This window comes from Nycticebus coucang, chromosome 6 (assembly GCF_027406575.1).
Source record: "Nycticebus coucang isolate mNycCou1 chromosome 6, mNycCou1.pri, whole genome shotgun sequence".
NCBI classification, from domain to species: domain Eukaryota; kingdom Metazoa; phylum Chordata; class Mammalia; order Primates; family Lorisidae; genus Nycticebus; species Nycticebus coucang.
In genome coordinates, this window is record NC_069785.1 from 98,613,586 (window position 1) to 98,630,522 (window position 16,937).

Sequence of the window (16,937 nt, forward strand, 5' to 3'; positions counted from 1 at the left end):
CATGAAGGGATGCTGGATATTATCAAAAGCTTTTTCTGCATCAATTGAGAGAATCATATGGTCTTTGTTTTTTAATTTGTTTATGTGCTGAATTACATTTATAGATTTACGTATATTGAACCAGCCTTGAGACCCTGGGATAAAACCAACTTGGTCATGATGTATAATTTGTTTGATGTGTTGCTGGATTCTGTTTGTTAGGATCTTGTTGAATATTTTTGCATCTATATTCATTAGTGATATTGGTCTATAATTTTCTTTTCTTGTTGGGTCTTTTCCTGGTTTGGGGATCAGGGTGATGTTTGCTTCATAGAACGTGTTGGGTAGTCTTCCTTCTTTTTCTACATTTTGGAACAGGTTGAGTAATATAGGTACTAATTCCTCTTTAAAGGTTTGGTAGAATTCTGACGTGAAACCATCTGGTCCTGGGCTTTTCTTTTTAGGGAGGTTTTGTATAGTTGATGCTATTTCTGAACTTGATATGGGTCTGTTCAACATTTCCACTTGATTCTGGTTAAGTCTTGGAAGGTGGCGTGCTTCCAAGTATCGGTCTATTTCCTTCAGATTTTCATATTTCTGAGAATAAAGTTTCTTGTAATATTCATTAAGGATTTTTTGGATTTCTGATGAGTCTGTGGTTATTTTGTCTTTGTTGTTTCTGATTGATGATATTAGAGATTTTACTCTTTTTTTCCTGATTAGGTTGGGCAGAGGTTTATCTATTTTATTGACCTTTTCAAAAAACCAGCTTTTTGATTTATTGATCTGTTGTATTATTCTTTTGTTTTCAATTTCATTTAATTCTGCTCTAATTTTGGTTATTTCTTTTCTTCTACTGGGTTTGGGGTTGGAATGTTCTTCCTTTTCCAGTTGCATGAGATGTCCCATTAAGTTGTTAACTTCCTCTCTTTCCGTTCTCTTGAGGAAGGCTTGCAGTGCTATAAATTTCCCTCTTAGAACTGCCTTTGCAGTGTCCCAGAGGTTCTGATAGCTTGTGTCTTCATTGTCATTTTGTTCCAAAAAATTGGTGATTTCTTTCTTAATCTCATCTCTGACCCAGCTATCATTCAGCATAAGGTTATTTAACTTCCATGTTTTTGTATGGGTATGCAGATTCCTGTTGTTACTCAATTCAAGTTTTATTCCTTGATGGTCCGAGAAGATGCATGGAATAATTTCTATTCCTTTAAATTTACTGAGGTTAGACTTGTGACCTAAAATGTGATCAATTTTGGAGTAAGTTCCGTGGGCTGATGAGAAGTATGTGTATTCAGTTTTGTTGGGATGAAATGTTCTGTAGATGTCTGCTAAATCTAAATATTGGATGGTTAGGTTTAAGTCTAAGATTTCTTTGCTCAGCTTCTTTCTGGAGGATCGATCCAACACTGCCAAGGGAGTGTTGAAATCTCCAACGATTATGGAGCTGGAGGAAATCAAGTTACTCATGTCTGTTAGAGTTTCTCTTATAAATTGAGGTGCATTCTGGTTGGGTGCATAGATATTAATAATTGAGATCTCGTCATATTGAGTATTACCCTTAACAAATATGAAGTGACCATTCTTGTCCTTCCTTACTTTTGATGGTTTAAAGCCTACTGTATCTGCAAATAAAATTGCAACACCTGCTTTTTTCTGATTACCATTTGCCTGAAATATGGATGACCATCCTTTCACCCTGAGTCTGTATTTGTCTTTTAAGTTGAGATGTGACTCTTGTATGCAACAAATATCTGGCTTAAGTTTTTGTATCCAGTCAGCTAACCTATGCCTCTTTAGAGGACAGTTTAAGCCATTCACATTGATGGAGAGTAAGGATAAGTCTGGTGGAATTTTGGGTATCGAGTTTTTCAAAGGTCCAGTGGACATTTTTAATCCTTTCGCCAGTGTGGAAGTTGGAGTTTGATCCGAAGTTTCTGATTGAGTTTACTTTTGTGGTATAGGATTGGGTTGGTCATTGTGGAGGATAGGTCTGAGAACATCCTGAAGAGCTGGTTTACTTATGGCAAATTTTTTCAACATATGAATGTCATTGAAGCATTTAATTTCTCCATCATAGATGAAACTCAGTTTAGCTGGATACAAGATCCTGGGTTGAAAGTTTTTTTGCTTTAGGAGATTAAAAGTTGATGACCAGCCTCTTCTTGCTTGAAAAGTTTCAGCAGAGAGATCTGCAGCTATTCTAATATTCTTACCTTTGTACGTTATAGTTTTCTTTCGCCGGGCTGCTTTGAGAATCTTCTCTTTCATGTTAACTTTAGTGAAGCTAATTATGATATGTCTGGGAGATGGCTTATTGGGGTTGAATCGTGCTGGGGTTCTGAAGCTGTCCACTATCTGAATATCAGATTCTCTAGGCATGTCTGGAAAATTTTCTTTCATAATTTCATGTAGAAGGGCCTCTGTGCCCTTGGCTGCCACTTCATCAGTCTCCGAAATTCCTATAACTCTTATGTTATTTTTTTTCGAATTATCTGAGAGTTGTCTGAGTGAGTGATCCGTTTTTGCTCTCCATTTCTCTTCCTCTTTAAGAGATTGGGAGCGTTCGAAGACTTTATCTTCAATGTCAGAAATCCTTTCTTCTGCTTGCTCCATTCTGTTACTGAGGGATTCTACTGTATTTTTCATATCTTTGAGGGCTGTAAGTTCTTGTTTCAGTGTGTCTAAGTCTTTGGTGGTTTTGTCTTTAAATTCGTTAAATTCTTGAGACAGTTTTTGAATTTCTCCTCGAATTCCTAATTCCATTTTATTAATCTTGTCTGCTAACCAAATTCTGAATTCGATTTCTGACATCTCAGCCAGTTGTTTATGAATGGGATCTTCAATCACATCTGCCGTATCTTTTCTTGGGGGGGTTGATCTATTCTGGTTATTCATGTTACCAGAGTTTTTCCGCTGATTCCGCCCCATGGTTTACTCCCTTTGGTTTTTCCCCTGGGGTTTTATCGAGGGCCCGTACAGTGTTGTGGCCTGAGAAACTGGGGCCCTGTCTGGTGTGGTGGAGCAAAGTGGTTCTGTCTTGTTTTCAGCTGGTTTCTGTTCGATCCTATTGCAACTTCTACTCTGGCTTGAAGTCTCAGCTGTGTGGAAAAATCAGCAATTAAGTCACCCCGCCTGCCCACCTCTGGCCCCAGTTGGAAAAGGAGAATCAAACCTTCCTACAATCGCACACCCAGGGCACCACCTGAAAAGTCCTCAGTCTATTAGCCCAGTTCAAAAGGTCTGAATCATCTGTCTCAATCGGCACTTGTCTCGGGTGGAAGGGTTCAAGAGGTCTCTGGGAACTGGATCACAGGGGCCTGGTGACTCCTCTGAGACAGCTCACCCCAATGCAGCGTGGAGTCAGGAGGAGCCACCCTGCAAACAGAGCAGTCTGGGAAGGTTGACGTCTCCTTCCCCACTTTGCCCCTCCGTCGGACCCAGTCACTGGTATCTCTGCAGATGGCTAACCCAGTTGCCTGCAGTGAAGAGACACTCCAGATGTTTGCACCTGCCTGAATCGCGAGGAAGTCTGCCAGGCCCCCGCAGACTGCCGCTATCTAGCAGGAGGAGATGGGGCCTGACATCTTTGAGCGTTTGATGCAGGTGATGGGAAGGAGGTGTTCACTCAGGCTTAGCCCCGTCCCTGATGGATGCTGCTAACAGAACAGAACAGAACAGACAACTTTGTGAGGTTCTGTCTCTGTTCCTGTCGTCGCCTACAGGAGACGGGCTGTTTTGAGTTCAAACGTCTTTGCTGCTGGAGAATTGCGTCTGAACACCTCTCTGGGTCGGCCCCGCCCTGGAGGCTTCCGGGTTTGTGAGCCGCGTCACAGGTGGCCTCCTCTGGTTGCCCAGGGAGACAGGGGGTGTGGCCTCAGAATATCCAGAAGTGAGCGTTCTGCCGTTAAAGAAAAAACGGCTGTTGATCTACCTCCAGGGAACTGCTGCTCTGGTGTGGGCACTCAGGCGACCCTTTTCTCCTCTGTCCCGCGCCCCAGAGTCAGCATTGAGCGGCCGCAGTTTGTGCTGGGTCCACACCCCTTAAGAGATCCCCCAAGAATCAGAACTCTTGGGGGATGGGCCCCCAGACCCCGATTGGGAGTGGGGCGGGGGGAAGCTAGAGTTTCTTTCAGTTTCACGCAATACTACGGTCCGGGGAGGGCTCCTGCACTGCACCGCAGGGAAGTGCCGCCAAGGCTTGATTTCCCCTCAGCAGAGTGCCCTCTCCTCGCTCACGTGTCCCAGAGTCAGCGCTGACCTGACGCAGCTCAGGCACTGTGCACTCCCCTCGAGAAATCACCCAAGGAGCCGAACTCCTGGGGGATAGGCCCTCAGACCCCGAGTGAGAGTAGGGGTTCTTAGCTCTCAGCGGGGAGGCCAGAGTCTGATTCAGTCTTGGGCCCCCTATGCCCGGGGAGGGTTGGTGCACTGCACCGCAGGGAAGTGCCGCGAGGCGTGACTCCCCCTCAGCCCGGTGCCCTGTCCTCACTCGCGCGCCTCAGAGTCAATGCTGACCAGTCGCAACTCGGGGACTGTCCACTCCCCTTGAGAAATCACCCAAGGATCCGAAGTCCTGGGGGACAGGCCTCCAGACCTCAGTGGGCGGGAGGGGAGCGCCGGGGATTCAGGGTTGCCGGCAAAGGATTCCCAAAGTTTTATTCAGCCCTATGTCCGGCAGGAGAACGCCACGGCACCCCAGTAGGGGAGGTAGGTCCAGTTTTTAGAAGGTCTCTCCCGTGGAGTGTAGTGGGAGGGCCTTTAATTTCTGCCCGCTTGTTCAATTGTGGGGCTCCAGAGCCGGTCTCATGGGGGAGGGTGACTCCCGTCCGCTTGGTGGTGGATTTTGTACCTTTTGTTTGCGTCCTTGTGATCACAACTTGCCTCAGCGGTGTTGATGTGCGTTCTTCAGCCTTCTCTCTTGGTGAGGCTCAAGTCCACCAGGATACTTACTAAATTCCTGTCCCTTAACTCTCCTTCTGGACGGGAGCCTTTGTTGAAAGCTGGCTTCAGTCCGCCATCTTGTCTCCCCTCCCCCGTCTCCATTTTTTTTAATGGCTGAATAGTATTCCATGGTATACATATACCACAGCTTGTTAATCCATTCCTGTGTCGGTGAGCATTTAGGCTGCTTGCACATTTTGGCGATTGTAAATTGAGCTGCAATAAACAGTCTAGTACAAGTGCCCTTATATAAAAGGATTTTTTTCCTTCTGAGTAGATGCCCAGTAATGGGATTGCAGGATCAAATGGGAGGTCTAGCTTGAGTGCTTTGAGCTTTCTCCATACTTCCTTCCAGAAAGGTTGTACTAGTTTGCAGTTCCACCAGCAGTGTAAAAGTGTTCCCTTTTCTCCACATCCACGCCAGCATCTGCAGTTTTGAGATTTTGTGATGTGGGCCATACTCACTGGGGTTAGACGATATCTCAGGGTGGTTTTGATTTGCATTTCTCTAATATATAGAGATGATGAACATTTTTTCATGTGTTTGGTAGCCATTCATCTGTCATCTTTAGAGAAAGTTCTATTCATGTCTCTTGCCCATTGATCTATGGGATTGTTGGCTTTTTTCATGTGGATTAATTTGAGTTCTCTATAGATCCTAGTTATCAAGCTTTTGTCTGATTGAAAATATGCAAATATCCTTTCCCATTGTGTAGGTTTTCTCTTTGCTTTGGTTATTGTCTCCTTAGCTGTACAGAAGCTTTTCAGTTTAATGAAGTCTCATTTGTTTATTTTTGTTGTTGTTGCAATTGCCATGGCAGTCTTCTTCATGAAGTCTTTCCCCAGGCCAATATCTTCCAGTGTTTTTCCTATGCTTTCTTGGAGGATTTTTATTGTTTCATGCCTTAAATTTAAGTCCTTTATCCATCTTGAATCAATTTTTGTGAGTGGGGAAAGGTGTGGGTCCAGTTTCAATCTTTTACATGTAGACATCCAGTTCTCCCAAAACCATTTATTGAATAGGGAGTCTTCCCCCAAGGTATGTTCTTGTTTGGTTTATCAAAGATTAAGTAGTTGTAAGATGTTAGTTTCATTTCTTGGTTTTCAATTCGATTCCAAGTGTCTATGTCTCTGTTTTTGTGCCAGTACCATGCTGTCTTGACCACTATGGCTTTGTAGTACAGACTAAAATCTGGTATGCTGATGCCCCAGCTTTATTTTTGTTACAAAGAACTGCCTTAGCTATATGGGTTTTTTTCCGGTTCCATAAAAAATGCAGAATCATTTTTTCCAAATCTTGAAATTACGATGTTGGTATTTTGATAGGAATGGCATTGAATAGGTAGATTGCTTTGGGAAGTATAGACATTTTAACAATGTTGATTCTTCCCGTCCATGAGCATGGTATGTTCTTCCATTTGTTAATATCCTCTGCTATTTCCTTTCTGAGGGTTTCATAGTGTTCTTTATACAGGTCCTTCACCTCCTTCGATAGGTATATTCCTAGGTATTTCATTTTCTTTGAAACTATGGTGAAGGTAGTTGTGTCCTTAATTAGCTTCTCATCTTGACTGTTCTTGGTGTACACAAAGGCTACTGACTTGTGGACATTGATTTTATATCCTGAAACATTACTGTATTTTTTGATGACTTCTACGAGTCTTGTGGTTGAGTCTTTGCGGTTCTCTAAGTATAAGATCATGTCATCAGCAAAGAGGGAGAGTTTGACCTCCTCTGCTCCCATTTGGATCCCCTTTATTTCCTTGTCTTGCCTAATTGTATTGGCTAGAACTTCCAGCACTACGTTGAATAGTAAAGGTGACAGAGGACAACCTTGTCTGGTTCCAGTTCTCAGAGGAAAAGCTTTCAGTTTTACTCCATTCAGTAAAATATTGGCTGTGGGTTTGTCATAGATAGCTTCAATCAGTTCTAGAAATGTGCCACCTATGCCTATACTCTTCAGTGTTCTAATTAGAAAAGGATGCTGGATTTTATCAAATGCTTTTTCTGCATCTATTGAGAGGATCATGTGATCTTTATTTTTGCCTCTGTTAATATGGTGGATAAAGTTTATGGACTTTCGTATGTTAAACCAGCCTTGCATCCCTGGGATGAAGCCTACTTGATCATGATGAATGACTTTTTTGATGATAAGCTGTAATCTATTGGTTAGGATTTTGTTGAGAATTTTTGCATCTATATTCATGAGTGAGATTGGTCTGAAATTCTCCTTTTTGTTTGGGTCTTTTCCTGGTTTTGGTATCAGGGTGATGTTTGCTTCGTAGAATGTGTTGGGGGAAGATTCCTTCTTCCTAAATTTTTTGGAATAATTTCTGCAGTACAGGAATAAGCTCTTCCTTGAAGGTTTGATGGAATTCTGGAGTGAAGCCATCTGGACCAGGGCATTTTTTGGTTGGAAGATTTTTTATTGTTTCTTTTATCTCAGTGCTTGAAATTTGTCTGTTCAGGAGCTCTATTTCTTCTTGGCTGAGTCTAGGGAGTGGGTGTGATTCCAATTATTTATCCATTTCCTTCACATTGTCAAATTTCTGGGCATAGAGTTTCTGGTAGTATTCAGAGATGATCTCTTGTATCTCTGTGGGATCAGTTGTTATTTCCGCTTTATCATTTCTGATTGAGGTTACTAGAGATTTTACTTTTCTATTCCTCGTTAGTCTGGCCAATGGTTTATCTATTTTATTTATTTTTTCAAAAAACCAACTCCTTGTTTCATTAATCTTCTGAATGATTCTTTTGTTTTCAATTACATTGATCTCTGATTTGATTTTGGATATTTCTTTTCTTCTACTGAGTTTAGGCTTAGATTGTTCTTCTTTTTCCAATTCCATAAGATCTCTTGTGAGATTGTTGATGCGCTCTCTTTCTGTTTTTCGAATGTAGGCATCTAAAGCGATGAATTTTCCTCTCAAAACTGCTTTTGCAGTATCCCACAGGTTTTGGTAGCTTGTGTCTTCATTGTTGTTATGCTCAAGGAAATTAATGATTTCCTGTTTGATTTCTTCCTGTACCCATCTGTTATTCAACAGAAGACTGTTTAATTTCCTTGCCTTTAGGTGGGGTCGAGCATTTTTGTTAGAGTTGAGTTCCACCTTTAGTGCCTTATGGTCTGAGAAGATACAAGGTAAAATTTCAATTCTTTTGGTTCTGTTGATATTTGTTTTATGTCCCTGGGTATGATCGATTTTGGAGAATGTTCCATGCGGTGATGAGAAGAATGTATATTCTTTATCTTTGGGGTGGAGTGTTCTATATGCGTCTATCAAGCACAGTTGTTCTAGGGTCTCATTTAAATCTCTTATATCTTTGTTTCATTTCTGTTTAGAGGATCTGTGCAGCTCTGAGAGAGGAGTGTTAAGTCCCCTGTTATTATGGTATTATCAGATATCATATTGCTCAGACTGAGTAAGGTCTGCTTCAAGAATCTGGGAGCATTTAAATTGGGTGCATAAATATTTAGAATTGAAATGTCTTCTTGTTGTATTTTTCCCTTGACCAATATAAAGTGACGATCTTTGTCTTTTTTGAATTTAGTTGCTTTAAATCCATGTGTATCTGAAAATAAGATTGCAACTCCTCTTTTCTTCTGAATTCCATTTTCCTGAAAAATTGTCTTCCAACCCTTGACTCGGAGCTTTAATTTGCCTTTTGAAGCCAGGTGTGTTTCTTGCAGACAGCAAATGGATGGCTTGCGTTTTTGAATCCAGTCAACCAATCTATGTCTCTTAAGTGGGGAATTCAAGCCATTAACATTTATTGAGATAATTGATAAGTGTGGTAGTATTCTATTCGTCTTATTTTGTGAGAGTCCATTGCTTAGTTTTATCTTTTGCATCAGTGTGGAGGTTAGGTTCTGTCCTTTAATTTCTGAGTTCTTACTTTGCTGCTGATCCATTGTGGTGGTCAGTGTGCAGAACAGGTTGAAGTATTTCCTGTAGAGCTGGTCTTGTTGTGGCGAATTTCCTCAATGTTTGTATATCCGTAAATGATTTGATTTCTCCGTCAATTTTGAAGCTTAGCTTAGCAGGGTACAGAATTCTGGGGTGGAAATTGTTCTGTTTAAGTAGATTAAAGGTAGATAACCATTGTCTTCTTGCTTGGAAAGTTTCATTAGAGAAGTCTGCGGTCACTCTGATGGATTTGCCCCGTAGGTCAACTGGCCCTTATTCCTGGCAGCTTGCAGAATCTTTTCTTTTGTCTTGACTTTGGACAGGTTCATCACAATGTGTCTTGGAGAAGCTCAGTTAGAGTTGAGGCGACCTGGGGTCCGATGTCCCTCTGAAAGCAGTGTGTCAGAATCTTTGATGATATTTGGGAAATTTTCTTTTATAATATTCTCTAGGATGGCTTCCATTCCTCTGGGGCATTCTTCTTCCCCTTCTGGAATTCCTATAACTCGTATGTTGGAACGCTTCATAAAGTCCCATAATTCTGACAGTGTATGTTCTGCTTTCTCTCTCTTCTTTTCTGCCTCTTTTACTATCTGAGTTATCTCAAGAACTTTGTCTTCTACCTCTGAAATTCTTTCTTCTGCATGGTCTAACCTGTTGCCGATACTTTCCATTGCATCTTTAAGTTCCCTAATTGACTGTTTCAGTTCCTTCAGCTCTGCTATATCCTTTTTATATTCTTCATATCGTTCATCTCTTATTTGATTCTGTTTTTGGATTTCCTTTTGGTTATTTTCCACTTTATTAGCAGTTTCCTTCATTGTTCCCATCATTTCTCTCATTGTTTTCAACATGTGTATTCTAAATTCCCTTTCTGTCATTCCTAACATTTCTTTATAGGTGGAATCATCTGCAGTAGCCTCCTCTTGGTCCCTTGGTGGGGTTGTTCTGGACTGCTTCTTCATGTTGCCTGGAGTTTTCTGCTGATTCTTCCTCATGAGTGATTTCTTTTATCTGTTTCCTTGCCCTAATTTTCCTTTCACTTCCTCTTGCTCTTTAAGTTCTCGTGCCTGTGGAAGTTGCGGGCGGGTTTAGACGGATTGAACACATTCACCACTTGCCGTTTTTCCACTTTTTTAGTCCTCCTCTTGGGGTCCAGAAGTCTCTTGCTGACTCCCTGTATCCTCACTGGGGTGATGATAGGCAGATCCCACCAGCCAGAGATGCCTGGAATCCTATCTCCCCAGACTCACGGTGCCCAGATGCAAGGAAGCTGTTACTCGGCCGCCATCTTGCTCCGCCTCCGCCTATTTTTTTATGTTTTAATTAATATTATTTTAATCAACCTTATTGAAATATGTGCATATAATTAATGCACAATTAACTATTTTCATTTTAAGTGTCAAAATATGCATATCATTTAGCTTATCTAGATGTTAAGAGGCAGTTTCTTCACACTCTGTCCCCATTTTATCTTTATAGCTCCACTCACTCTCCTATTAAGCCTACGCCAGTGTTAAGGCATTCCTGGCCACACCATGGGCCTGCATACCTCTGTCCTTTGTACATGTTGTGCCCTCAACCTGGAATGCCCTATCGACTCAAATTTTAGGGCTCACCTGAATGTTACCTCCTTTGAAGCCTTCCATCTCTACTCCCACTAGGCAGAATTAAATACTCCCTGCCAATTGTTAGTAAATTTCTTTTTTGTATCTACATTAGAGCATTTCTCTAATCAGTTTGTGTACATATATTTGTGTATCTGTTTTCCTTACTGAACTTGGGACTTTAAAAGAATGGAATGCAGTATTTACATCCTTACATCCCTTATATGTACGTCAGTATGGAAGACCCAGAAATATATGAATAGACAATTCATTTAGCATTCATTAAGCTTTAATACTCATCAGTAAAAAACAACATTTACAACTTACCCTTTTCAGTAGCGGCATACTACAGAGTAATGGAGTAAACTACACTAAAACTGTGGGTTTTCCTTTTACTACCTGGTGTGATTGTAGATTCCCCTTCATGGATGAGGGAGACAGATAGAGAAAGGCCCAGGGATCTGGTTGGAGAAGCCCAGCAATAAATTCAACCAGATTAGACAGAAGAGGAAAGATCAGATGGACATAAGGGAACAACAGAGCAGTAGGTTTTGTTTGGAGGAATAAACTGTGGTTAAAAGAATCGTTAATTATCACCATTCAGTTAGGAAACTGGTTGAGGGTAAAGAGTTAATTGGTATCTCCAGTTTCAGACAGATTTTTTTTTTGAAATATATTTATTTTGGTTGAAATACTTTTTATCTCTGGAAGTTCTAATTCAGAAAATATATTGTTGTTCTTCTTCCTTTTTTATTGTGATGGGCAACACACCTCATATCCCCCTGCAGGGGTTTGCCTTTGGGCTGCCAGAACCTGATTCCCAATAAAACGTTTTGTAACCACTCATTCCATGTAGAAAACAAACTTAGAAAATACTGACCATAATACTGGGCCAAAATACAGATTTGCTGCTTGGCTAAGAAAGCCCATGAGCCTTGCTGAAGCCAGCAGGCCCAGGGAGCCCTCAGCAGAGTTCCGGTCTGAGTGGTGCATGTGCTGGCCTGGACAGTGCATGTGTTCCTCTTTCCACAATAGATGATTCATGGTGATGCCTTCCTTTATTGGCCTCTAATCTTGCTTGTACTTGCTAGTGTACTTTTAAGGTAAGGACTGTTGGAAAGCTTTGTTTTTAACCATAAAAATTTTAATTTAGTTCTAAAATTCCTTGAGAAGAAAAAGTATATTTTCAAAATTGCTGTGATTTTAAAATGAAAGTAAAACATGTTTCTAGATGGTTTATGAGTTTACATAGTTTATATGCTTATCTATGAAGCCCAGAATATAAGTGTCTTCACTAATTTGGAGAAAGGAATGTATTCTTCTATGAAAGCCTTGAGTTTGGCAAATTGGACAAATCACCTGTATTATTTCAAATTAATATGAAGGTACAAATTGTTATGTTGCACTGTTCCCTCTTCCGAGGTAAAGTTGTAGTTGTAGTTGAGCCCTTACCCAGGGTGGATGATGAATACCCTCACGTGCGCACACTGGGTGAGATCCCACCAATTTCCCTCCCTCCTCCTGCCAACCACATTTCCTCTTCTTCCTTTCTTCACTCCTTCTTACTACACTATATTTGCATTTTATCTTTCATGTGGGCCTATAGACGTTTATATCTTGATTTCCTATTAATATCGAGTACATTGGATACTTTTTTTTATCATTCCTGAGATAATTTAGTAAAAAGAATGTTTTTCAACTCCATCCAGGTAAACATAAAATATGTAAAGTCTCCCCCTTTTCTTATGGCTGAATAGTACTCCACGGCCTACATACACCAAAGTTTGTTAATCCGTCCATGTTTTGATGGGCATTTGGGATGCTTCTACAACTTGACAATTGTGAATTAAGCTGCAACAATCATTCTGGGGCAAAAGTCTTTGTGGTAAAATGAGTTTAGTTCTTCTGAGTAGAAGATACCTAGTAACAGGATTGTGAGATCAAACTGAAGGTTTACTTCTAGCTCTAAGAATTCTCTAAATTTCTTTCCCTAAAGGCTGTATTAGTTTGCAATCCCACCAGGAGTGTAGAAGTGTTCCCTCCTCTCCACATTCACACCAGCATGTGTAGATTAGACTTTGTGGTGTGGGCTATTCTTACTGGGGTTGGGTAATATCTCAGAGTGGTTTTGATTTGCATTTCTCTGATGATTATGGACAATAGGCATTTTTCATATGTTTGTTGACCATCTGTCATCATCAGAGAAGTTTTTGTTCAAGTCTCTTTCCCACTCATAAACGGGATTGCTTGCTACTTTCTTGTTGATTAATTTTAGTTCTCTGTAGATTAGGATTATCAGTCCTTTGTCAGATTGATAGCATGTAAAAAGCTGTTTGCTTTGTTGTTGTGCACTTAGCTGTTCAAAGTCTTATTAGGTTGATCATGTCCCATTTATTTTTATTGTTGCTGCAATTGCCAAGGGGATCTTCATAGTCTTTTCCCAAGACACTTTCGTCAAGCAATTTCCCCACACTCTCTTCTAGAACTTTTTTTTGTATTGTGTCTTAAATTTAAATCCTTTATCCAGTGAGAATCAATTTTTGTCAATGATAAGAGGTGCAGGTCCAGTTTCAGTCTTCTACATGCGGCTAACAAGTTCTCCCAGGAACATTTGTTCAATAGGGATTCTTTTCTGCAGTGCATGCTTTTGTTTGGTTTATCAAAGATGAAATGATGACATATGGCTGAGTTGATCTCTAGGTTCTCTATTCTACTCCATATATCTACATGTCTATTTTTGTGCCAGTATCATGTAGTCTGGCTCACTATGATGTCTGGTAACATGATGCCTCCAGATTTGTTCTTATTTCTAAGAATTGTATTGGCTATTTGGTTTGTTTCTGGTTCAATATGAAGTACTATTTTTTTCAAGTTCTTCAAAGTCTGACATTGGTGCTTTGATGGTGATTGCATTAAATCTGTATGTTGCTTTGGGTAGTATGGACATTTTAACAATGCCAAGAGCATGGTATGTTCTTCCACTTGTTAACATCTTCTGCTATTTATTTTCTTAGGGTTCTCTCATAGTTCTCTTTAGAGAGATCTTTCACAACCTTGTTAAATATGTTCCCAGGTTTTCATCTTCTTGGTGCCACTATAAAGACTCTATAGTGTTTCATTGGATTCTCAGCTTGACTGTTACTGATATATTTGAAGGCTACTGATTTGTGGGCATTGATTATATACACCGAGATGATCCTATAGTCCTTGATCAAGTCTAATAACATTGTAGAAAGTATAGGATCATATATGCAAAAAGAAATCATATATGACTTTCTCTACCCCCATTTGAATACCCTTGGTCTCCATCTCCTTTTGTTGCCTGATTGCATCAGCTGGGACTTCCAGCATTATGGTAAATAGCAGTGGTGACAGTTGGCATCCCTGTCTAGTTCCAGCTCTGAGTGGAAATGCTTTGTTTTAGTCCATGCAATATGATATTGGTTGTGTGTTTGTTGTCAATGGCATCTATCAGTTTAAGATATGTCCCACCTACGACTGTTAAGTTTTCTTATAAAGGAAGGTTGCTGTCAACAGCCTTGTCTGCATCAATTGAGAGAAACATATGGTCATTGTGATTTTATTTATGTAGTGAATTACATTTATAGATTCATGTATGTTGAACCAAACTTACATTCCCTAGATGTGGAACTTTACTAATGTATTGCAGTATTCTGCTTGCTAAGATCTTACTAAATATTTTGCATCAATATTCGTTAATGATATTGGCCTAATCTTTTTTGGTTGGGTCCTTTCCTAGTTTTGGAATCAGGGTAGTATCTGCTTCATAGGACATTTCAGGGAGGATTGAGGATTCCTTCTTTCTCTATGTTTTGGAATAGATTATGCTTCTTTTTGGAGGTCTGGTGGAATTCTGGTGTGAACCGATCTGGCCAAGGCTTTTCTTTTTTGGGAGATTTTGTAGAGTTGATGCTATTTCAGTGCTTGCTATAAGTCTATTCAAACTTTCTAGTTCATTCTGATTGAGTTTAGGAAGGTGTTATGATTCTAAATATTGGTCCATTTCCTCTACATTTTCATATTTTGGGAAATAGATTTTTTGCAGCAATCATTGAGGATGTTTTGTATTTCTCTAGTATCTGTTGTTATTTCCCCTTTATCTTTTCTGATCGAAGTTATTAGAGATCTTAGTTTTCTGTTTTTTCTCAGTCAAGGGTTTGTCAATTTTATTAATCTTTTCAAAGAACAAACTTTTAGCTTTGCTGGTTTTCTGAAAGATTATTTTGCTTTCAATTTCATTTAATTTGTCTTTACTTACAGTTATTTATTGTCTTCTCCTGTGCTTGGAGCTACACTTTTTTCCCCTTTATCAGCTGCTTGAGATGATCCATTAGGTTATTGACTTACTCTTTTTCTGTTTTCTTCATGAAGTCATTTAATGCTATAAAATTACCTCTTAAGACCCCCTTTGCAGTATCCAACAGGTTTTGATAGCTGTGACTTCATTATCATTTTGTTCAAGAAATCTATTGATTTCCTTTTTGTCTTTGACTCAACTATTTCTCAGCATAAGGTTATTCAGTTTCCATGACTTTATTTGGGTATGAAGATTTTTGTTATTGTTGAGTTTAACTTTTATTCAATCATGGTCCAAGAATATACAAGGAATAATTTCTATTTTTATCAATTTTTTGAGGTTAAAATTGTGTCATAAGGGATGATCAGTTTTGAATTGATCCATGCACTGATGAGAAGAATGTATATTTCGTTCTGTTGGGATGAAACTTTCTGTATATGTCAATTAAGTCCAATTGTTTGCGGGTTGCATTTATGTTAATTATTAATTTGGTTTCTGCTTGGAAGATCTGTCCAGTACTGTCAAAAGAGTGTTAAAATCTCTATTATCATTTGTGCAGAAAGATAGTCATATTGTTCAGGAGCATTCAGGTAGGGTGTGTGAATGTTAATTATTAAAATCTCTTCATGTTGTGTACTACCCTTGACCAGTATATACTGTGCATTTGTGTCCTTCCTTATTTCTTTTGGTTTACATCCAATTGTATTTTTAAATAAGATTGCAACCCTTGCATTTTTCTGATTTCCATTTGCCTGAATTATTGTTTTCCATCCCTTCATCTTGAGTCTAGTTTTATTCTGTAAAGTTAGGTGTGCTTCTTGGAGACAACTGATATCAGGCCTGAGTTTTTGCATCCAGTCAGCCAGCCTGTGTCTCTTAAAGCAGAACTCAAGGCATTCACATGTATTGGGAGAATTGATTGGTGTGGTGGAGTTTAGCTCATCTTGATTTTAATAAGTTGAGTTTACTATTATCCTTTGTGTCACAGTGGAATCTAGGCTTTATTCTTTAATTTCTGTGTTTGTGTACTTTGGTGAAGGACCGTCATGCTGGTCATTATGACGACGGGGTCTGAGTACTTCCTGTAGTGCTGGTCTAGTTATGGCAAGTTTTCTCAACATTTGCATGTCAGTAAAATATTTGATTTCTCCATCACAAAAGAAATTTGGTTTAGCATGATATAGTATCCTGGGCTGAAAATTGTTTTGTTTAACAAGGTTAAAGACCAATGACCATACTCTTCTGGCTTGAAAAGTTTTAGCTAATAGATCTTTGGTCATCCTGATATTTGTTCCCTTTGTGGGTAAGACTTTTGTTCTGCCTGGCTGCTTGCAGAATTTTATTCTTCATATTAACTTTGGGAAAATTAATTACGTGTCTAGGAGATGCTTTGTCGGGATTGATTGTGCTGGGGTTCTGAAACTATCTACTATTTGAATTTCTGTGTCTCTTGAAATGTTTGGGAACTTCTCCACCATAATGTCACGGAGTAGGGCATCAGTGCCTTTAGGACCACCCTATAATACAGACGTTTGATCTTTTGTAGCAATCTTCTAACTCAGGGAATATTCTGTTTCTGTTCTTTTATCTGCCTCTCTTTGAATGTTTGGGATAGTTCAAAAGTTTTGTCTTTAATTTCTGAAATTATTTCCTCTCCACATTCTATTCTATTATTATCTATTATTATCTACTGTGTTTTGAAACTCCTTGGATGCCTTTTTCAATTATTAAGCTTGGCTACATCTTTCCTTATTATATCCATATCTGTGGTGACTTTGTCTTTAAATTCATTAATTTCTTTAGAAAAACTTTGAACTATATTTTGGATTTGGGTTTTTATCTTCTCCTCAATTCCAATCATCTTATTTTCCATCCATATTCTGTATCCTATTTCTGACATTTTACCAATTTCTCCATGCATGTTTCTTTCTGCTGTATCTCCCTTGTACTGGAGAGTTGTAAACTCTTGGGGGAGTTGATATGCTCTGACCAATTTTTCTTGTGGCCAGGTTTCTTCTTCTGGTTCCACCCCATGGGGATTTTCATTTTAAAAAAATATATTAATTGTTCTTTTTTAGTTGAAATGATAGGTTGTCCTTGAATATTGTTGATAATCTAATTGGGGACCCTTAGGTAACACCGACCTGCCCTATTTGGCAATTAAAACTGGCAGGGTACAACCAT